General features: G+C 38.4%; 1 long non-coding RNA gene across 1 annotated transcript; it reads right to left on the bottom strand.

Annotated features, from left to right (window-relative positions):
• Positions 1–18020: 18020 nt before the first annotated feature.
• LOC129436694 (uncharacterized) lies at positions 18021–21032 on the bottom strand. Its single transcript, XR_008641902.2, has 4 exons — positions 20464–21032; positions 19731–19894; positions 19145–19261; positions 18021–18471 (listed from the first exon to the last, which is right to left on the bottom strand). It is a non-coding gene; the product is annotated as an uncharacterized lncRNA (long non-coding RNA).
• Between the last annotated feature and the right edge of the window lie 4131 nt (positions 21033–25163).

Genomic DNA, 25163 nt, shown 5'->3' with positions numbered 1-25163 from the left:
CCATTCCTTTTTTATTCACAATTTCTACTATGTCCCAACTTTTTCTGTTTTGGGGTTGTATATAGCTTATTTTTCCCTTTATGACAAATATGTGGGGGGTCAATTTTTGGTAACTCATCTGTTTAAATTATATTAAGCCTTAAAGTTCTGCATAATTGCTGTAGCCAATTGAGTTACAGGTGATCAGTCACTGCCGTTACTACCAACAAGCTAGGCAGGCGTGGTTTCAGCACCCAGCCACCTCAGCTCCACCCACGTCCAGCCTCTTTGCCCATTTTCGGCGAGTGATGCCTGGTAACGCACAGCCAAGATGGCGACAACATGCTTCATCAACTAATGCTCGCCACAAACCTACGGGTGACGTCAACACTACATCTATATTTTTTATAGTCTATGCTTTTTACAGGCAAAAATGGTCCCTAGCTGTCACTGCAGCAGTTCCTGTTTAAAAAGGTCCTAATATATATTATTTAGGTTAAGATCAGTGGCGGCTCGTGACTGCTCTTCCGAGGGGCGCAAATTCAAAATATTGCTAGTGTTTTGAAAATATGAGTTTGTTGCGTCATGTGAACCATGTGCATCACGTGTTTTGTCAAAATAAGTGCTTGCTGCACATGCGTCAAAACCGTTTATGATGAAAGAGATGCTCACGTTCACAAAATACACGCAACTTGTTTGACTCTGTGGACCCTGTACCAGGTCCAGAATTATTTTATTTTGACTTCATAATCATGGCCCCAGTACCACATATGAGATACTGTTTGAAAGCTTAGACTCTCTACTTTTTGCAGATATGCATCACTTTGAGATATGTTTTGCTGTAAAAAAGTTATTTACATTTAATTTACACTATCACCCCCCCACACTATTTTTTATATGATTTAATATTCACATATCTCATATTTTTCAAGTATGACAAACATGGGCAAGTCTTATATCAAATGAAAGCTCTAATTCTCAGGAATAAGGCTCAATCGTTGAATGAATAAAGAGGTAAAAAAATCGTCTTTTGTAAACATATGGGAAACTTGAGTGTGAACTGCCTCAGATAGTACAGATAGCCACAAATGATACACCATCTTTTCTCTTAGGTCCTACTCTAAAAATTATTTTCACAGCATTTTCTTTGGTTGTGTGCATGAATAATCCCTTGCTATTTATTATATGTGCAAAACAAAAAATTAATATTTATATGAAAAATGTATTTTCGCACCCTTCAGTAAAATAAGAATATCTTTTGAATGCGACATGCTAAAGAGATCATTCTTTTTTTGGGTGTTTACTGTCTGCTGCTGGTAACAACCAGAACTGCCTGCAGTCTGCTAGAACACCCAGAACCAGAGTTATACACTATCAAAGACAGAAAATTTGGTGTTTTATCATATGAAAAACAACATAAATAACACTATTTGTCACAAACAGCAGCTTTTTATGTAACTTCAAAGAGTTTTCTGTAAAATGATATAAAGATATTGCATTTATTCCACTGTATGTGGTTATGGGAGCACTTCAAATATGTTTAGGCTGAAATTAAATACAAAAAGGGTATTATTCCTCCCATCAGTTGGAGTAAAATAACTCCATTTATAATGATAGAGAAAAAAATCATTTTTCCTCTGTAAGCTGGCAAATGCTGGAATCAAACAAAACTGTCTGCAGGTTTGTTACCACTCAGGGCCAGAGTTATACACTTTTAAATACAGACTTTAGAAAAAACATCAAAAAGCGCCTATTTATTTTTGTGTTTATTAGAGGACTGACAACACATACAACCATATTGAGCACTTTTAAAAGTGTTTAATGTAATTTCAAAGGGTTTCCTGTTAAATGATACCAAACTTTTGTATGTGCACCTCTGCTTGTGGGTATGAGAAGCTTTTGAAATTGGGTAGGCCAAATCCAGGCGGAAATCCCCAAAATAGCCTCAGAGTGGCAAACTCTAAATATGCATGAGATTATGCGAGTATCTGGCAAACACGAGCGTCTATTTTATCATAAACCCTTTAGATGCGTCTGCAGCAGGCACTTTTTTTGACAAGACACGTGATGCACATAGGTTCACTCGACGCGCCGAACACACATTTTGAAGTTACGAAGCACACACATGACGGGCTGCATACATGTTGTGACGAACTTCGCATCGTGCGCCCTCGAAAAAAGCAGTTACTGGCCGCCACTGGTAAAGATATACATTTGGTACCAATATGTAGTAATTTGCAGCCTTTGGTGCCAATATGTACCTTTGAGGTACTAATACGAACTCTTTAGGAATTAAAATGCACTTTTTTAAAGCGTACTGCCCCAGTGACAGCTATAGGGATCATTTTTGAACATTTATGACAGTGCACTTATCTTTATCTTATTTACTATAAGCGTTACATTGCTTCAGCAATCCAAAATGACTTCATGAGGGACAGGCCCATCAGATGGACAAATTTGAATGAAATATTGCAGGGTGGATTCTGCATTGGGGATTGTGTTTAATTAGTGCAGTGTTCTTTGCATGCTGAAGACCTGAGAGAGGACACACAATGCCTCCACTAATACTGTTTCACACATATTATAACACATGTTTAAGCAGATTATTAATCTAAAAGAAGTGCTTACATAGCCACACAACTGCATTACAATTCATCTGAGTGAAAAATGTAAAATTTTATTTGGGGAGCGATGGAAAGTTTTGTCTTCTTACATTACTCTAAAAACTATCACAAAGTTCAATGCGCTGAATTGCAAATGAACAGTAAAACTCTGAGAAATATTTTTCTTTTTTTCAATCTTTTCATCCAGATCATGAGCTGTCTTTATCTATAATATTTGTTGGAGAAAAGCAGACAGAAATGAATTTTAAAAAGTAATTTTGGTCATAATAATGGCACGGATGAAAAGTAACATTTAGTCATTACTGTCAGGGGAAATATATATAAGAGATATATGCATTAGCATTAAGGAAGCTATTAGTAATGAATCTCATCCTTCGGGGTCAGTGCTGATGAGTAATAATCTTATGCTAATATATTCTAAGACAGAATCGTCTGATTTTGTGGAGAAGCAGCAAGACTTTTTAATCTGAAGTCTGTTAACAACCAACATTATCAACCTATTAGTTTACATTCTGGTGAAAACACAAGTAAAACAACTGTTTCTTTAAATAGTAATTTTGGACTTAATCACCGCAAAGCAAAAAAAGCAAAGACGTGACGCTGTTTCTTTTTCTCATAGACATGTAGTTCATTATTATACTGCAGAGTAATTTGGGGTTGTTAAAGAGGACATTTCACAAGACTTTCTTAAGATGTCAAATAAATCTTTGCTGTCCCTAGAGTGCGTATGTGAAGTTTTAGCTCAAAATATCATGTAGATAATTTATTATAGCATGTTAAATGTGCCACTTTGTAGGTGTGAGCAAAAATGTGCAAAATGAGTTGATCTCTGCACTTAATTGCAGTGCTGTGGTTGGATAGTGCAGATTCAGGGGCGGTATTATCCCCTTCTGACATCACAAGGGGAGCCAAATTTCAAAGACCTCTTTTTTTTCACACATGGTTGCAGAGATTGGTTTACCAAAACAAAGTTACTGGGTTGATCTTTATCACATTTTCTAGGTTGATAGAAGCACTGGGGACCCAATTAAAGCACTTAAACGTGAAAAAAGTCAGATTTCATAATATGTCCACTTTAAATAAAGTATGTATCATTCTATTGCTCAGATTTCGGTCTATACTCTGTCTGAAAAAAATGGTCAAAATATGTAACCTAGCTGTCTCTGGGGTTGTACCCTTTCAAAAACCTTTGCACCTAAAGAGTTTATGTTTCTCAAAGGTGCATACTGGTACCAAATGTAAACATACCTGTACTTATGGTACATATTAGGACCTTTTTAGGGGGAAGTACCCCAGATAAATGCCCCTGATATATAGGGAACATATGAAGAGTTTGGTTCCAAAACGCAATAAATCCATTTTGACTAATTTGGGTAAAAACAAGTTTTCTATAGACGGTTTCATCGGACGCACGTGCGCTGACGCGATACACGTCTGGATCCGAACTTTAATTTCGGTTTCGTTTTTTTTATTGGTCTGACTAGTTGCTAAACTGATCTCTTGAACAAATGCCTCGTCGAAAATAACAAATGTTTTGGTTTCCTAGGTAATCTATGTGTTGTTGTTTTTTTTGCTTGTTATATAAATAAACTAAGTTTAAAGAACTTTGTTGTTATTTATTCTTAGCGAAGTTTACCAGAAGTTACGTGCAGACCACGACAGCCGCTTGTTTATGTTGTTACTGCTGAAAACGTCTATACCAAGAAAGTGACAAGATGAAAACCACTATTTTCTGTTATAAACTTTCACATAGCATCTTTAGGTTATAATAACATTAAAAATTCAAATCCATAATTTGATTTCCAAAGATTTGTTTTAAAAACTGATATTTTTTTCCGCAATATGCAATAATTTTTTTTCTATTGAATCAATATATAAATGTGCATTCATCTTTGCCATGTTATATTCATTAGTTGACTAGTGATATACACTGATTAAACATTAATGGCATTAATTACAACACTTACTTTGTCATATTAAGAACACTGTCATTGCTGCTGTTTTGGTCTTAGTTTAGTTTTCTCTAAATATCATCTTGAAATTTCTGTCAAATTTTATAAAGAGAAACACAAATGAACACACATGAGAATTAAGTACGATTTTACAGTAATATGTGGCATTGCTAAAATCATGTATTTATTATTTTTCATTTCAGACTTTGGTATTAGCAAATCTGGGAACAGTTGAGAATTTGTTGAGAAGACACACAAGATCAGAAGAAACATCTGAGATGGTTCTCATCCTACTTCCAAAAGTCTCCTTGGTTTCCATTTAATCTTATTGTTGTTGTGCAGTTAATCAAGAGATACCACTTGTTTCTTTTGGATACCCATAGTAAAAGTCATGTTTGTACTAATTTTGTAGTAAAAGTTACAGTAGTTTTAGTCCAGAAAATGGTGCAAAACAGGGGCGTAGCCCAAGGGGGCCTGGGTGGGCCTTGGCCCCCTCATTTACATGTCCCTCAGATTTCCAATTGCTTAAAATAAAATAAGAAAATGTTGATTTCTTAGTCCGATTGATAGATTGACGAATCAAAATGCTGCGCTGTAAAATGCAGCTATTTTCAAATTTGATTGGATTGGCTCATATCACGCATTGTTGTGCGTAATTTACGCTGTCATCTTCGCATGAGAGTTCATTAATATGTGGTGACAATGCATCATCTACATCTTATATAGATATAGATATTAGTTGCCCCCTCATTTTAAAATAGGACCCCCCAAAAATTAAATTCTGGCTACGCCCCTGGTGCAAAATAGCACTAAAAGTGGTTCACTGGCTCGTAATTATAGGGGAACTATTGTTAGTGCAAAAATGCACCTATAACCTGTGTAGCACCGGTGTAAAACCATAAGTAGTGCTATACTGTAGTTATGCTTAAGCGCCACTTATGGTTCTACAGAGGTGCTATAGAGCTCTAAAATGGTTCAGCTTTTAGTACTATTTGACAAAAAAAAAATGTTAGTGTTAATATAACTTGTCACAGTGATGGGCCATCTAGCTACCGAGCAACAAGGTCAATTTAAACAAATGATTATACGGATAAAAAATCTTTGTGGAGGGTTGAATCAAATGGCAACAATAAACTGCAATAAACATTTACTCAATGTCTCCTCTCAAACTTTCTTCGAGCATAAAGAGGGGCTTTCTGGAAGCAAAGAGGACATGCACAAAGACATCACAAGGAGCAAAGGGAGGGTGTCTTGGGTTAAAACAATGGTGACACCCACCTTAACAAACATGTGCCGTACCACAAACCAGCCTCCTCCGCTCGAACAGTGTGCTTGCGAGCCCACTCGACAAATGACTGCCTCACAGGGCCCTTTGTTTTGCTAACTGGTAACTGTGGATGTGGAAAATAAGGAAAACTTGAGTAAATAAGCAGTGCTTACCATCTCAATGGAGCTGCATGGGTGTTCTTCAGCACAACAGTCTGGGCCACAAGGCAAACGATGAGAATAACATGCCCTGAACTTAACAGCAAACAGGCCTCAATTGTATGTCTAAAGTTGCCCACTGCATTTTGATTTCTGCCCATTGTTTACGCACAGCAATGAAAAGGAATTGTCTTGGACAAACGGTACTATTTGTGGGTTTTGTTTCAGTTTTTGATCTCTACTTTGTTATTTTTCTGTTAGCTATTGTGTTTCTGAAGGCCTTTTGTGTGGAATGGAATGATTGCTTTCATTCGCATTCGCTGGACACGCATGTTTAAAGAATAGTTAACAAAAAATTTAATGATGTCATTCATATCATTTACCCTCATGTCATTCCAAACCAGCATGACTTTTCTTTTTTTGTGTGGTATGAAAACAAAGTTTATCTAGAAAATCCAAGTTGCTGTTTTCCATAAGGAAAGTGAATCTCTTCAAGGTGTGGTCACACAAGACTTTGTGGTTCATTCATTACTAAGTGAACACGGCAAAATAGGAATGCAAGAACATGCAAAAAACTGAAAATTTTGGTGAACTTTGATTTTCAAATTCACAGAGGTTTCATCAAAATAGATGCAAATATCACATCCTGACCACTTGCAATCTGTGACTTCTTTTTTGAGGGTGGATGATGCAAATCTAGTCTCAACATGTATTTAGCCCGTTATGTGTGCGGCTCATCATGTCAAAATATGCGTTCGTTGCTTCATGTGAACCATGTGCATCATGCGACTTGTCAAAATAAGCGCCTGCTGCACACGCATCTAAAGGGTTTATGATAATAGTGACGTTTGCGTATGTCAGATACTCTCTTAATCTAATGTGTAATCAGAATCAGTGTCTTGTGAGTATTTTGTGAACGTGAGCGTTTCTTTAATCATAAACTCTTTCGACGCGTGTGCAGCAGGCACATATTTTGACAATATGCATGATGCACATGGTTCACAACAAACACATTTTGAAATGACGAGTAACACACATGACACCCCGAACACATATTTTTGAATTTGTGCCCCTCGGAAGAGCAGTCACCGGCCGATCGCAAAGCTGCGTGGTTTGCACTGCAGTGAGGAAAAGTGGAGATACTAATTTAACATGTTTGAATGTATTATAATTTGTTATTTGTGAGACGTCATATCTGGTTGCCAATAGTCTTTAAAGGGATAGTTTGGCCAAAAATTATATTAAAACCCATGATTTACTGTCCGAGATGCATATGTCCATAATTTTTCAGACCAACACATTTTTAGTTATTTTAGATCTTTCAGTTAATCAAATGTTAAGTTACGGGGTCCAGGTCCTTCAAGTCCAAAAAATTTGCATATATCCTTCCCCAAAGAAATCCAAATGGCTCCAGGATGATAAACAAAGGTCTTCCGATGGTAATCCGCGTGGTGTTGTTGTAGAAAATTCATATTTAAAACTTTATAAATGAAAACAACCAGCCTCCGATAATGCCGCCATCCTAGACTCCTCCGCATTCAGGAGAGAGTATTAGCGTAGTGTACGCACTTCTCTTAGTGACGTATGACAAATTCGGAGGGCGGGGGCACAGAGCAGCAGCAGAGAAACCTCCGTAAACTGCGTACGCTCTCATCTTGAATGCGGACGTGACTAAGATGGCGCCTTTATCGGAAGCTAGTTGTTTTCTTTTATAAAGTTTTAAATATGGATATTTCTACACAACACCGCATGGATTACCCTTAAGACAGCCTTTGTTTATCATCCTGGAGCCGTTTGGATTTCTTTGGGGAAGGATAAAAGCACATTTTTTGGATTTGAAGAACGTGGACCCCTTAACTTAAAGCAACACTATGTAGTTTCCATGTAAAAAAGACTTACAGCTCCCCCATGTGGTTGAAAAGCGCAACAGTGCCTGGTATCAGACACTCTTCTGCAGGCAGGGGGAGGGGCGGGGCTGTGTGCTCTACCCTCCACCGCCACTTTCAGAGTGTACTTGTAGCAGCTAGGAGGCTGCTCAGGTTGCAGCAACAGTACAATTTGTCCAGTTAAAAAATTGTTCTATCACTGAAATAATTTTAGAGACATTATTTATAGGTAAAAAAATACATAGTGTTGCTTTAACATACATATGCATCTCGGACGGCTTGGGGGTGAGTAAATCATGGGTTTAATATAATTTTTGGAACTATCCCTTTAAGCAGTCCAACGTAATTTTAGCATGCCTGCACCTTTAAACAAACTCATAGTTGGCTAGCTGCACCTCTAAAAGGTTGAATAAATATATTCATACCCTCCCCATTCAGTATCCACAATATATGATGGGACACTTGCCATTGTCTTGTCTTTCATTAGGCTGAAAACATTCTGTCTTTTATTAGTGTCGAGTTCTGTAACGCTGCCAAATAACACTTGATTGCTCTTTAATTAAATATTAATGGCCGTCATTACATCTTCATTTATAATTAATGGCCGCTAACGACTGATATTGCACATTAATGTAATTAAACATTAGTAAAGAAGTAATGTAATTTCGCTTTCCCTAACAACTGGAGACTGGATGACTTTATACAGCAGAAGTAGCTATTCTACAGCGGTTACAGTGAGAACATTGGGGTTGCTATTAAAGCTGCAGTGAGGCTTTAAAAGGTCTGCTTGGTAGTGTAATAAAATCATTTAATTTTAATTTTGAGTCATAATGTAAATTAATTGACTTTCAGTTTTCAGATCACAGCATATTTTAGGCCTATCACAGTGCATGAACAGACAGTGGATGTTATTTAAAGCATTTTCCCCTCAGTGGCTTTTCAAATATCATTTAGTTTCTGTTTGATAAACTGTACAATTAAGTTAAAACAGTTTGATTTAAGCATGCAGTATAGGCCAGAATTTCTGTACCTCTTTACAAAACTCCGCCCCTAAAGAGATTCACACACAGAGTCCACTTGTGATCCAATAGACCAACATGCATCTAAAACCAGTTGTAAACACTACACAGAGATGCTTGCAGAGGTGAGCATGTCTTATATGTCGCTTTTATGCATTTAGCATACACTTACTGTATATCCAAAGCATCCTACAGTGCATTTAAGCTATGCAGTTACATTTATGCTATACTCTAAAAAGTGCTGGGCTATTTTCAATGTCGGGTCAAACAGGGACAAGCCTGCCGTTGGGTTAAATTAAAGGGGACATATCATGAAAATCTGACTTTTTCCATGTTTAAGTGCTATAATTGGGTCCCCAGTGCTTTTATCAACCTAGAAAATGTGAAAAAGAACAACCCAGTAACTCAGTTTTGGTAAACCATTCTCTGCAAGCATGTAAAAAATAAATAATTGAAATTTGGCTACCCTTGTGATGTCAAATGGGAATAATACCGCCCCTTAATCTGCACTATCCAACCACAGCACTGCAATTTATTGCAGAGATCAGCTCATTTGCATTTAAAAGGACACACATAAAAACTGCAAATTTTTGCTCACACCTACAAAGTGGCAATTTTAAAGCTCACGTAACACACGCTGTTTCTGCATTTCTGATGTCAATCTGGAGTACCTATAGAGTAGTATTACATCCTTTATATCTCCGAAGAGTCTTTAGTCTAATCAGATTTATAAAAGAAAGATTAGTTTTATCAAATCTTTCAGATAACGTACGAAAAAATGAAGAAGGAGGAGTTACTACCGCGGGAGAAGCGAGTACGAGTCATGCAACACTATACAACACTTATAACTTATGATTCACTACATGTTTGTGTCATTTAAATAATATGCACGCACCTATTTCCAACATAAGATAGAAGTGCGGTAAGTGCGGTAAGTCTTACTTACCGCATGCAACTCATGACCCGGTTGGAAAAAATCCAGCGCTTCAAAAACACACGCAAAACTCCGCTACTACCTCGGATAATAAATTATATCCATTGTTTCCATAGGGCTGGCTTTCTTCTCCTTACATCCAAAAACACACTTCTTCATTCAAGCCATTGTTGAGTTTTGAAATTAAACAAAGCTATGTCGCGTGATATGATGTTTGCAAGTTCTAGCGTCTCTCGCTGATTGACGGGTGGGCGGGGTTTTCCGGGGGAAGTGCCCATATAAATGATAGAAACCCCTGAAACGTCAGCTGGACCTGTAATCGAAAAAAACTTTCAGAAACTTGTACGAACCCTGGCAAAGTGCATTCGGCACAGAAATACTCGCCCAACTGCTTTTTTGACACTTTGCCTACGTTTAGCATGAAAAAACAACTCTATAACTGTGTTAATAAATCAGAATGCTTGAAATACCATTGAACCACCCCTTTAACAAGCTATAATAAATAATCTATTTGAATGGTATTTTCAGCTAAAACTTCACATACTTATTCTGGTGACACCAAATATATATTTGACATAAAAAAGTCTTGTGAAATATCCTCTTTAATGCAAATGTTTATATATGAACCAACAATGGGCTAAAACAACTCAGCAATTTGGGTTTAAACAACCCAGCATAGGTTAAATCATTATTAAATTGTCCCTTTTTGACTAAAAGTAACCCAGCATTTTAGAGTGTATATATACCATATGTGTTTCCTGGGAATTAAACATCCTTTGTGTAGCTTATACAATCCCAGCCAACATTTGTATATAGGGCCCATATGGGTATGAACTGGGCTGAAAAATGGGCCCTATATAGGATTGTCCGCGGGTTCCATAATGGCCTCATGCCAGTTGCCCACATGGATTTCATGCAGGATTGCACTTGCTACTAGGTGGGCCCCACCTGGGCAACATGCACGACACCCATATTGGGCCCAGATTTGAGTTTTATATGGGTACTACATAGGGACAACATGGTCATGAAGTATGGGTTGTAAGTGGGATTGTCCACGGGTTCCATATTTGCCCCTTGTCAATTACCCATGTAGGTTATCTGTAGGATTCCACTGGGTGTTTGGTGGGCCCCAATTGGGCAATATGCATAATGCCCATGTTGGGCCCAGATTTGAGTTTTATGTGGGTACTACATAGGGACAACATGGTCATGAAATATGGGTTGTAAGTGGGATTGTCCGCGGGTTCCATGTTTGCCCCTTGTCAATTACCCATGTAGGTTATCTGTAGGATTCCACTGGGTGTTTGGTGGGCCCCAATTGGGCAATATGCATAATGCCCATGTTGGGCCCAGATTTGAGTTTTATGTGGGTACTACATGGGGACAACATGGTCATGAAATATGGGTTGTAAGTGGGATTGTCCACGGGTTCCATATTTGCCCCTTGTCAATTACCCATGTAGGTTATCTGTAGGATTCCACTGGGTGTTTGGTGGGCCCCAATTGGGCAATATGCATAATGCCCATGTTGGGCCCAGATATGATTTTTATGTGGGTACTACATAGGGACAACATGGTCATGAAATATGGGTTGTAAGTGGGATTGTCCGCGGGTTCCATGTTTGCCCCTTGTCAATTACCCATGTAGGTTATCTGTAGGATTCCACTGGGTGTTTGGTGGACCCCAATTGGGCAATATGCATAATGCCCATGTTGGGCCCAGATTTGAGTTTTATGTGGGTACTACATGGGGACAACATGGTCATGAAATATGGGTTGTAAGTGGGATTGTCCACGGGTTCCATATTTGCCCCTTGTCAATTACCCATGTAGGTTATCTGTAGGATTCCACTGGGTGTTTGGTGGGACCCAATTGGGCAATATGCATAATGCCCATGTTGGGCCCAGATTTGAGTTTTATGTGGGTACTACATAGGGACAACATGGTCATGAAATATGGGTTGTAAGTGGGATTGTCCGCGGGTTCCATGTTTGCCCCTTGTCAATTACCCATGTAGGTTATCTGTAGGATTCCACTGGGTGTTTGGTGGGCCCCAATTGGGCAATATGCATAATGCCCATGTTGGGCCCAGATTTGAGTTTTATGTGGGTACTACATGGGGACAACATGGTCATGAAATATGGGTTGTAAGTGGGATTGTCCGCGGGTTCCATGTTTGCCCCTTGTCAATTACCCATGTAGGTTATCTGCAGGATTTCACTGGGTGTTTGGTGGGCCCCAATTGGGCAATATGCATAATGCCCATGTTGGGCCCAGATTTGAGTTTTATGTGGGTACTACATAGGGACAACATGGTCATGAAATATGGGTTGTAAGTGAGATTGTCCGTGGGTTCCATGTTTGCCCCTTGTCAATTGCCCATGTAGGTTATATGCAGGATTTTACTCGGTTTTAAGGTAGTTCCCAAATGTACAACATAAGCAAAACCCATCTGGGACCCATCTTACAGCTCTAAATGGGTGCTACACGAAGACTACCTGATCTAAAATCTGGGTTGCTGGTGGGATTGTATGCGTTTCTGCTACATCTACATGAGTTTCAGCTTTGAAAAGCTGTGGCAGAGGTTAAACCAAAAAAATTAAAATGTTAGTCTGAACTTGCATTAAACTACACAAGAAAAACTTTTTGAGTCTGTTACCATAAATACATTTGTTGCAGAATTGATCAAACTTTCAGAATAGGAAGTTGTGAACCAAAGAATCATACAACCCCCTTGACTATATTTAGGCAAAAAATACCCCAAAAGACACAATTCACAACAAAAGGTACAGCAAAATATAGATTTCTTTAAAATTATAACTATAAATCCTAGGTCAGCAGCTAGTAAATACAATAACTATAGTTAGGCTGTAATTAATTTGTTGCAGGTAAATACATTATTTTAGTAAACTGCATATTCAATAAGACATATCCAGTGTTATCCAGTTAGCGTATTGTAATGAGAGGAGTGTGATGACGCCCTGTATTAACAGGGCAGAAAGAAGTAAAGCACACAGTGACACTGAAATCCTTTCAAATTCCATTTTTATTTAACTAACCATCATGCCACATTTGTTACAATGGCACAAAACTATTTTAGAACCTTTTAGAGTCTTGAGTGTTTTGAAAAGAAGTATGTCCTTCAAGAAATACAGTAACAAGATAAAGTATATTAACCTTTTGGAATTTCATAGCTTTCTAAATAAATTTGTCATAAAATGTGATCTGGTCTTCATCAAGTCAAGGGTATTGACAAACATAATGGTTCTAAAAAAACAAAACAATAAAGACATGAAAGAACAGAATTATTTAAGAACAACCTAAAAACTCATAGTGCTTGTGAAAAAAGTATGTGAACTTTTAAGCGAACGAGACCTCGAAAAAGCAAAATGGAGTCAGGTTTTATCACACCTGGAGTCTCTTTAAGATAATGTATTTGGAGGTGTGGACTACAGCTACTTTAAAGTTTACTTTTGGAGTTCATTTTTTTATATGGGCCATGCCTCACCAAAAAGAGCTATCAAAAGAGCTTTAATCAAGAATTGTTGCTTTACATGGAGCTCGAAAGGGTTAAAAGTTATGTCAAAGACTGTAGAAATTCACCAGTCTACAGACATACAATCTACAAATGGAGATGCTTTGGGACTGTTGCTACTCTACCAAGAGATGGACACCCAGTCAAAATGACACCAAGAGCACCACGAAGACTCATTAAAGGAATAGTCTACTCATTTTCAATATTAAAATATGTTATTACCTTAACTAAGAATTGTTGATACATCCCTCTATCATCTGTGTGCGTGCACGTAAGCGCTGGAGCGCGCTGCGACGCTTCGATAGCATTTAGCTTAGCCCCATTCATTCAATGGTACCATTTAGAGATAAAGTTAGAAGTGACCAAACACATTAACTTTTTCCTATTTAAGACGAGTAGTTATACGAGCAAGTTTGGTGGTACAAAATAAAACGTAGCGCTTTTCTAAGCGGATTTAAAAGAGGAACTATATTTTATGGCGTAATAGCACTTTTGGGAGTACTTCGACTCGGCGCAGTAACACCCTCCCTCTCCCATTATGAGAGTGAGAAGGGGAGCGGACTTTTCAGGCGAGTCGAAGTACTCCCAAAAGTGCTATTACGCCATAAAATATAGTTCCTCTTTTAAATCCGCTTAGAAAAGCGCTACGTTTTATTTTGTACCACCAAACTTGCTCGTTTAACTACTCGTCTTAAATAGGAAAAACGTTGATGTGTTTGGTCACTTCTAACTTTATCTCTAAATGGTACCATTGAATGAATGGGGCTAAGCTAAATGCTATCGAAGTGTCGCAGCGCGCTCCAGCGCTTACGTGCACGCACACAGATGATAGAGGGATGTATCAACAATTCTTAGTTAAGGTAATAACATATTTTAATATTGAAAATGAGTAGACTATTCCTTTAATGAGGTATAGAAACAACCCAGAATGACAGGCAAAGATTTGAAGGCATTATTGGAACTCTCTGTATTTGAGTCTACAACACGTAAAACACTGAACAAGCAGTGTATTCACGGCAGGACACCAAAGGAAGTCACTAATTACAGTACTAAAAAGAACATTGCTGCACGCCTGAAATTTGCAAAAGAACAAATTGACATTCCAACAGTGGTATTTGGCAAAATGTTTTGTGGACTAATGAAACGAAGATTGAACTATTTGGAAAAACACACAGCACTACATCTGGCATAGAAAGGGCACGCAATATCATTATGAAAACATCATCCCAACTGTAAAGTATTATGGAGAAGACCTGTTGATTTGGGCCTGCTTTGCTGCATCAGGGTATGGCCAGCTTGCAATCATTGAGGGGAAGATAAATTCCCAAGTTTATCAGACAATTCTTCAGGATAATGTGTGAATGTCTGTAGGAGGAATGTCTGGGTGATGCAACAGGACAAAGACCCAAAACACCGGAGCAAGTCCAGAGGAGAATGGCTTCAGAAAAACAAAATCCGCCTTTTGGAGTGGCCAAGTCAAAGCCCAGACCTCAACACAATAGAGATTTTATGGATTGACTTGAAGAACGGCATACACATGAGACGTCCAAATATTGAAGCGTGAGCGCTCTTTTGCTGTTAACTGTCATATTAGCAGAAACTTTAAAAAGAGGGCGTTTACTGTGACCTTGTTTGAGGGTGAGAGGTGCACAAACACGCAGGAGAGAGTGAGAGAGTCCGGTTCTTCAAAGCACTGTAAACTTCCCTCACCACACCGTAAGGCCTGCCTCTCCCCTCATTCGATTGGAAAATGGAAAGACGCGAATGACGTCGTGCGCTTTTCCGCTCTCAGCGCTCCTTCAAAAGCGAGTGCTGCGACTGGCAGCAAAAACCGCAAGCCGTTCGGCACGCATAAACAGCACGCAAACGCTCCCTGCCCAAAAAATATCATTCAAAAAAAGGCGCCTGCAACTTCCATAAACACGTTTGATGTGGTTGGCCACTAAGTGTGTTCAATAAAGACATAAAAGATCAGAAGTTGTGTTATTTTTTTAGACACATTATGTTAGATGGAGATCAGATCACATTTTATGAAAAAATTATAAAAAAAAGTATGAAAATCTAAAAGATTCACATACTTTTTCTTGCCACCATATATAGTATAAGGAGGTATGTACTTTGATAAGTATATTGCGAATACAATTAGAAAAAAAATTATATTTAAAGGGCCCATAGCATGAAAACCTGGTAAAATGTTCGCTGCAAGCATGTCAAAAATAGGTAATATAAATGTGGCTCCCCTTGTGATATCAGAAGGGGATCTTATTATAATAATAACACTCCTTAATCTGCACTATCCAAACATGGCACTGCCATTTAGTGCAGAGAGTGAGAAAAAATAATTGACAGAACAACTGAGTTTCAATTTCAACAAACCACCATCATTGTGATCTGTGTTTGCATTTTAAAGGACACGTTTAAAGGACGCAGTTTTGCTTGGACCTACAAAGTGGCAACTTCAACTCGCTACAACAAACCATCCATATATACGATATTTTGAGCTAGAGTTCCACACATGTACTCTGGAGACACCAAAGATCCACCCTACATCCCAAAGGGGCCATTTCACAAGACCCCTTTAAGATGCCAAACAAATCCCTGGTGTCCCCAGAGCACAAACGCGAAGCTCCAGCTCAAAATACCATATAAATAATTTATTATAGCATGTTAAAATAGCGACTTTGTAGGTGTGTGCAAAAATGTGCTGTTTTGGGTGTGTCCTTTAAAATAGGGGTGCACCGAAATTTCGGTCGCCGAAATTTTCGGTCGAAAATGGCATTATCTGTTTCGGGCCGAAATAAAAAATCCAGCCGAAAAAGTCAACCGAAAATGAATGTTAACTGCGCCCCTCCCATCCGTGCACTAGCGCTTGGGTTTCACTCACGGTGATCAGTCGTCTCCCACCCCTCCCCTTCGTGCTCAAGCAGGTTTCACTCACGGTCGAGCTGTTTGCACGCGTCTGCAAAGATTAAGCATGTCTTGATGTGTAAACTTTAGAGAGAGTCGCGCTAATATGTCTCATACTGTAATCCATTAACATACATTCGGCGAATAAAGCAACGAAACACAACGTAACGTTTTTATGTGGAGCGACTGTTGCGCTGTTTGGGATCCACCCTCGTTCTCTATGTGTGCGCGCGTTTAATAGTGCACATACGAGAGAAACGCGTTTAAAAAAAAAAAACAAGCAAACATAAAATCTCTCTGTTATTGACAGGGCACATATAAACAAAATTATCTCCACAGTATTCTTTTTCTTATAAAAACATTTCTTTATGTTTTAAGTGTATGTAGACATTACAGTCAGATTAACCTACTTAAGTCTGTGTCATTAATGTTAATCAAACAACCCATGACAAAGAGACAAATAGCTCTAAAAATAATAATACATTTAATTTATTGTGTTATGATTCATTTAATTTGATTTATGTACCTAATGCTAATTTCAGACCTTATTAATGTACAACTTTGTTCTTTTTTGTAAATGTTTGCAATTTCTTTATTGTTTATTAGATTTTTTCCCACCTGCTTTTTGCTGATCCGAAAAATAATCTGATCTGTGCCTCAAAAACTGTAATGTGATCCGAACTGTGAGGTTTTTTTTATCCATCACACACCCCTAGTAAAGTTAGTACACAGTGATAGCCATAAATGCAATTGTACTTATAATTGGCATAATAATTTCTTTCGGTGTTTCGGTTTTTCGGCCTTGGTTTCCTTTTTTCGGTTTTCGGTTTTGGCCAAGAATTTTCATTTCGGTGCATCCCTACTTTAAAATGCAAATGAGCTGATGAAATTCAAACACTGATAACAATGATGGTGGCTTGTTGAAACCGAAACCCAATTGTGCTGCGAATTTTTTTCTCTGTCTCTCCCTCTCTGCACTAAATGGCAGTGCTGTGGTTGGATAGTGCAGATTAAGGTGTGGTATTATTATAATAAGAGCTCCTTCTGACATCATAAGGAGAGCCAAATCCCAACCACCCATTTATTCACATGCTTGCAGAGAATGGAAGTTACTGGGTTGATCTTTTTCACATTTTCTAGGTTGATAGAAGCACTGGGGACCCAATTGTAGTACTTAAACATGGAAAAAGTCAGATTTTCATGCCATGGCCCCTTTAAAAAATTATTGAAATGGGGCCCTTAAAAGTAAATGAAAGTAAGATAATTACAAACACAGTTTTTCAATATTTTACTATGTTCTTCCATCAACTTAGCCGAATAAATACATATCTCTCTTTTCTCAATGCGTACACTTAAACTTAACTTGATATTTCGCAGAGTCTGCTCAATGTACTAACATTAGTACAGGCGTGTTGGTTATGTTGACTGTAGTTTAAGCAAGAGGGGGAGTAGTCAGGAGTGATGATGTTACTGTGCCCAAGGTCGAGTGCTACAAACTAAGTGCTCTTCCGCCATACAATATAGTTATATTTTTTACCATACTTCCTCGTGTAACTACTCATGTAACAGTCTTTGAATAGGGAAAACATGGAAGTGTTTGGTGGCTATTAAATTCATCCCTGTTTGGATCCTAATGAATGAATGGTGCTTGGCTAAATGCTAACACATTCACGCCACACTTTACAACAAATAAAGGCAGGGTGCATGAAAGCCAATGTTGATATTTGAAATCATCTAAACAAACACACCATTACCCTAATAGAATCTGGACCTTCTTTTGATAGACCCGCCCCACACATACGCAACCCAGGCAACGATGTCATTTAGTAGACATGCTGCTAATTGGCTACAAGTGTGTTTTGATAGTCGGCCTGTCTCCCTTTTCCAAAACGTTTTTTTTAGAAATTGTGCACCCCACCTTTAAGTGCACACATTGAGAAAAGAGAGGTTTGTATTAATTCATCTAAGTTGAGGGAAGAACATGGTAAATATTGAAAAATGATTGTGTTTTCCTTTAAGAAAAATTAAAGAACTACAACAGTTCAAATCAACAACTGTAGTTTTAACCTTTCTCAAACAGACATCCTTTTCTGCATTCTTGATGCTCTCTGTCCTCCTCTGTCCCTTGCCCCAGTAAACCATTTTGGCAGTGCCTTCTCAGCTTCTTGCTGGTTGACCTTGGACATCAGGGCGTTGTTCTTAAGAGCATCTGCAAAACCAAATACATTTTTAAGATAAAGAAATATTAAAAATGGCACATTTGTACTTTTTACAATGACAGTCTTTGGCATACAGTAGGTATTAAAGGATGGATACTCGAACCGAGCCAGCGGGACCCGACGGTACCCGACGGGCCGGGTTCGGATAGATATTTAGAAATTATGTTCGGGTTGGGCTCGGTGCAATAAGGCATTGAACATTTGAAATTTAAAACAGCTTATTATAATATGTAGGCAGCCAATGGGCCTGTTTATAGCGATAGTTCATCTTAAAATGAAACACGCGCATTCACACATCACCTTCTTATTCATCTAATGTTTAATAGCGGGTTGCAAAACAACTTCATAGGTGCATACTGCCACCTACTGTATCGGGTGCACAGAATGAGGGCGTAGGGGCTGCCGTTTCTCTGGGGATAATGTTGTATTAGAGGTAAAAAATGATATAAATACTGTTCGGTTTCTCGCACAAACCGAAGGTTTTGTGTCTTAAGTAGGACACGGATGTGTCGTCACGAGCTGCAGGGTTTTATTTGGATTTGTCTGTGCATGTTTTTTTTCTCTTTCGGTTTTTGTTACCATCCACTTATACAACTGACAGACTGAAACTGTTGGAGTTAAAAATCTACATTTGTGTTCTACTGAAGAAACAAAGTCACCTACCTCTTGGATGGCCTGGGGGTAAGCTGATAAACATAAGTTTCATTTTAAGATGAACTATCGTCATCCATCTTCATGTGTGCGGAAATGTGTTTATGTTGAATAACAGCTACTCAGGATCTGAAAAAAATCCATAAAAATGACAAAATTATATGAGTTAACAGCTACTGTTAAAGTTCACTAACCAAGTCTATACTATACAGTATGTACGCTAAAAAAAAATTCATGTAAAGGTAGGCATAGAAGTCAACAGTCTTGTTATAACGCTGCACCTAATTGCTTCCCTACATCCAAAATGACATTAAAACTTGTAATAGATATCAGTGATCAAACTGAGCAAACAAAATAGTGCTCTTACTAGATGCAGCCAAACGAAAACGTGATTTCCATAGGAGGGGACAGCAGTCAATATTTTACTTGAGTAAAAATACAGTAATTCGTGTTATCTAATATTATCAAACTAATGTGTCACAAAAAGCACTCACATCTGAACAAACATTACTTTTTAGAGCGAATCAGACGCCAATCGTCGATGGATTTTCTTCCTGCTGTGATTCAAGTGAACATTTCTGAAAGCGCGTTAACTTACTTTGTCAGCTCGCGTGCGTTTATCCGGGTCTGACGCACAGGTCGCGCGAGCATTTTCGTCTTCGAATACATTTCCCGCTTCTGTTTCAGTAGATTGATAGTTCACTTGCATCCACTCCTTGGCGTGTTTTTAAGTTTCACGTTACGAGCGAGAAGTGCTGCAGCCTGCAGATGTACAGATGATTCAGATCTTGCAGCAAACGGAACAAATCATTCAAACTGATTCAAACCGTTCAATCAATAGCTAGTTTAGAATCGACCCGGTACAAAACAGTAATTCATTTGCAATATTTTGTGAAGAACCGACTCGTTCAAAAGAGTCATTCATTCACAAATCAAATGCTTCGGCAAATTATGAAATAATAATAATAATCTGAAGTTCGCATTTCGTACTGCATTAAAATAAAGTGCGTCGTGCAAAACTGAGGGCATGTCAATAGAAATATCATCGAGTTACGAGTAAAAGTAAAAATACCCACTATAACTGTTATCCTAAAGCGCTTCTTAAGTAAATGTTACGTTAACAGAGTAAATGTAATGTTTTAAAACTCTAACAATTTAAACACAAGGTTGATTTTCGCAACCTCGACCGTACGCATTCACCAAACGTTATCCCGGCGAGCTTCGCCACTGATTTAGAATAACATCCAAGAATATTTTAATGTTTGACTACTTGAATATACTTTTTATCAACAGTTTAATGTCATATATTGTAATAAAACAGATCTACTCACCACACTTCGAGCTTGCAGCACTCCAGTGAAGACAGCAATGTACCAGCTCTACGTTAACTGGCTCAGGAGAACAATGCGCATGTCCTTTCTTTCTTGGCGCCGTTTTTTTAAACGAATACAACATAGTGATGATGCAGGACAAATCACTTTTTAGCATTAATACTGCATTTTCTGTAGGATACACATATAATTCGAGTTTATTGCAATACACGTACACACACACAAACACACACACACAATGTCTACGGTTTAGAATTTGTATGGGCCTGTATCTGCATAAATATACCCCAAAACACAATGTGCATATAGCCCTTACGAAAATTTACCATGGTTTTATTGTGGTAAAAGTGTAAACATGTTTTTTTGGTGTATTGGTTACTAGCAAAACCATGGTTCTACTATGTTTTTTGTTTTTGTTTTAACTATAGTAAAACCATGGTTAATTTTCTACATGAAAGTATAATAGCCCATTGAAAAAAGAGACAGCCTAGCTAACGAAAATTAAGCATGTTTTTTTGTGGTACAGTAAAATGTTTTTTGGTATTGATTAGGCCTACTATTGGCAAAACCATGGTTTTACTAGAGTATGTTTTTTTTTTTTGTTTAAACTGTAGTAAACCATTTAATTTAATTTAATTATTTAATTTTCATAAGGGTATATTTTGGAAAACTGTAGCCCATAGACCCCAAATAAATAAAATCCAGTAGCCATTCACGCAGTGACGGCCGCGTGGTGACTTCTTTATCGAGGGCACATGATGCAAATCTCATCACAACATGTAGCCTGTCATGTGTGTGGCATGAATTTAGTGTAGTGTCTTGCAAGTATTTTGTGAGCGCCTCTTTAATTACAAATCCTTTCGATGTGTGTCCAGCAGGCACGATGCATGATGCACATGGTTCACATGACGCAACAAACACATATTTTGACATGATGAGCAACACACATGACACCCCAAACACAAATTTTTGAATCCTTCACAAGAGAAGTCACCAGCCACCCCTGCACCACACCATAGTTGGTGAAACAAACTGTAAACTTATTTCTGAAATCTGATTGGTTGATTGAAATGTTACCCCCGGGTCAACATAAAGTTGCCCTGAGGACATCAACCACTTGGCAAAATCAGGAGAGCCTAGTTGCTCAATGCTCTTCTCATGGACCTAAACTCATGGACTCAGCATGACTCAGCTTGTCTCAATGTTGGCTAAACATTCTAAACACTTTCAGTATTGAAGGTCTGGCCAGAGCATGATAGAGGCCTTTGGTGTATGGTGATAATTCACTTAGTATCTATCAAAACATAAAATCAGTTCTACATATGAACAAATCCTCTCAGTATAGCAAACATTGGAGACAATGTAAATAAAAGATTTTTGTGCAGTTTTGACTGTTTAATTTATTAAAATTACACTCAGACATCCCACCCTACAAAAACTGATTGGGAAGGAAGCTCACCAACAAGCCCCCGCAAAAAAAACATACATTTAAAATAATTAAATCATCAATATAAATTATATATTATTTTGTGTTATGTTGTTTATTAGCCTACTTTAATATGGTTGCTCTTTTAACAGCTATAAAATATATGTACAATTATGAAGGACACCTTAAACTCCTTTGACCCTATATTTATAAAAAACTACACATATTTAAAATAAGATAAAAAGGAACAAATAAAGATAGGATCAAATGTTTTTGTTTTGTTTAAAAGCAGAGGGTTTACACACAGATACACTTTTATGTACTTGAAAAATAAAGTAAATATTGTATTATTTTCCAGTGTTTTTTTTGGACACTCTGTCATTTACTGTACATTGTAAATAAACTACTGTACAGTGGTTTACTGAGCTGAAGAGAGAGGTTGATTGTAAGCCTGCCCACAGTGAAAACTGATTGGTCTAGATATCAGAATACGGTGAATATGGTCTGTCACTTTCTCACTTTTGCTAATTATGTTAGATCGCTTTAGACTTGCAGGAAAATTTTAACCTGAGCCTGAACCTAACTAATTTTTGCAATGTTTTGTCATCATATTACAAATAACATTTTAAATGCACTAATACCCATGCAAGCTTTGGGTAAAAAATGCAAGGCTTCTGTTACATTGATGCAGCCGTCTTTACTTAGAAGTTATCCTGCAGTCCTTTGGGACTTCATAAACTATTAGGCTACATGTCTTGCTTTTAGCGTCACCATGGTTTGTGAAGTAAGACAGTCTGAAAACATAGGCATAAACCTTTCAGGATCCCTGTTTAAAACAGGGCATGAAATGACAATTACATATGGGGGTCCATGTCGGGAGCTTGTATGGGACTGATTGTGTTTGCCCATTTTGGTCTAATATGATTTGACAGAAAGGGTCCCATAAGTGTTTCCTTATTTAGAATCCATATACTCATGACCTATGTGGGTCCCACTTTGGGCCCATATAAGGAGTCTTTAAAGGAATTATTGTGTTTGCCCATGTTGTACCCATATGGTTTGGCCGAAAGGGTCCCAAATGTGTATCCTCATTCAAAACCCATAAACTCATGACCTATGTGGGTCCCACTTCAGACCCATATAAGAAGCCTACATGGGAATAATTGTGTTTGCCCATGTTTTACCCATATGGCTTGGCCCAAAGGGTCCCATATGTGTTTCCTTATTCAAAACACATATACAGGTGACCTATGTGGGTCCCACTTCTAAACCATATAAGAAGCCTATATGGGAATAATTGTGTTTGCCCATGTTGTACCCATATGGTTTGGCCAAAAGGGCCCCATATGCGTTTTCTTATTCAAAAGACATATACAGGTGACCTATGTGGGTCCCACTTTCGGGCCATATAAGGAGCCTATATGGGAATAATTGTGTTTGCCCATGTTGTACCCATATGGTTTGGCCAAAAGGGCCCCATATGCGTTTCCTTATTCAAAAGACATATACAGGTGACCTATGTGGGTCCCACTTTCGGCCCATATAAGGAGCCTATATGGGAATTATTGTGTTTGCCCATGTTGTACCCATATGGTTTAGCCAAAAGGGCCCCATATGTGTTTCCTTATTCAAAAGACATATACAGGTGACCTATGTGGGTCCCACTTTCGGCCCATATAAGGAGCCTATATGGGAATATTTGTGTTTGCCCATGTTGTACCCATATGGTTTGGCCAAAAGGGCCCCATATGTGTTTCCTTATTCAAAAGACATATACAGGTGACCTATGTGGGTCCCACTTTCGGCCCATGTAAGGAGCCTATTTGGGAATATTTGTGTTTGTCCATGTTGTAACCATATGGTTTGGCCAATAGGGTTCCATATGTGTTTCCTTATTCAAAACACATATACAGGTGACCTATGTGGGTCCCACTTTCAGCCCATATAAGGAGCCTATATGGGAATAATTGTGTTTGCCCATGTTGTACCCATATGGTTTGGCCAAAAGGGCCCCATATGTGTTTCCTTATTCAAAACACAGACATGTGACCTACGTGGGTCCCACTTTCGGCCCATATAAGGAGCCTATATGGGAATAATTGTGTTTGACCATGTTGGACACATATGGTTTGGCCAAAAGGGTCCCATATGTGTTTCCTTATTCAAAACACATATACAGGTGACCTATGTGGGTCCCACTTTCAGCCCATATAAGGAGCCTATATGGGAATATTTGTGTTTGCCCATGTTGTACCCATATGGTTTGGCCAAAAGGGCCCCATATGTGTTTCCTTATTCAAAACACATATACAGGTGACCTATGTGGGTCCCACTTTCGGCCCATGTAAGGAGCCTATTTGGGAATATTTGTGTTTGTCCATGTTGTAACCATATGGTTTGGCCAATAGGGTTCCATATGTGTTTCCTTATTCAAAACACATATACAGGTGACCTATGTGGGTCCCACTTTCAGCCCATATAAGGAGCCTATATGGGAATAATTGTGTTTGCCCATGTTGTACCCATATGGTTTGGCCAAAAGGGCCCCATATGTGTTTCCTTATTCAAAACACAGACATGTGACCTACGTGGGTCCCACTTTCGGCCCATATAAGGAGCCTATATGGGAATAATTGTGTTTGACCATGTTGGACACATATGGTTTGGCCAAAAGGGTCCCATATGTGTTTCCTTATTCAAAACACATATACAGGTGACCTATGTGGGTCCCACTTTGGACCCATATAAGGAACCTATATGGGAATAATTGTGTTTGACCATGTTGGACACATATGGTTTGGCCAAAAGGGTCCCATATGTGTTTCCTTATTCAAAACACATATACAGGTGACCTATGTGGGTCCCACTTTGGACCCATATAAGGAATCTATATGGGGATAATTGTGTTTGCCCATGTTGTACCCATATGGTTTGGTTAAAAGGGTCCCATATGTGTTTCCTTATTCAAAACACATATACAGGTGACCTATGTGGGTCCCACTTTCAGCCCATATAAGGAGCCTGTATGGGAATAATTGTGTTTGCCCATGTTGTAACCATATGGTTTGGCCAAAAGTGTCCCATATGTGTTTCCTTATTCAAAAGACATATACAGGTGACCTATGTGGGTCCCACTTTTAGCCCATATAAGGAGCCTGTATGGGAATAATTGTGTTTGCCCATGTTGTACCCATATGGTTTGGCCAAAAGGGTCCCATATGTGTTTCCTTATTCAAAACACATATACAGGTGACCTATGTGGGTCCCACTTTTA

Source organism: Misgurnus anguillicaudatus, chromosome 8, assembly GCF_027580225.2.
Source record: "Misgurnus anguillicaudatus chromosome 8, ASM2758022v2, whole genome shotgun sequence".
Classification (NCBI taxonomy): domain Eukaryota; kingdom Metazoa; phylum Chordata; class Actinopteri; order Cypriniformes; family Cobitidae; genus Misgurnus; species Misgurnus anguillicaudatus.
This window is presented reverse-complemented; position numbering and strand designations above follow the sequence as displayed.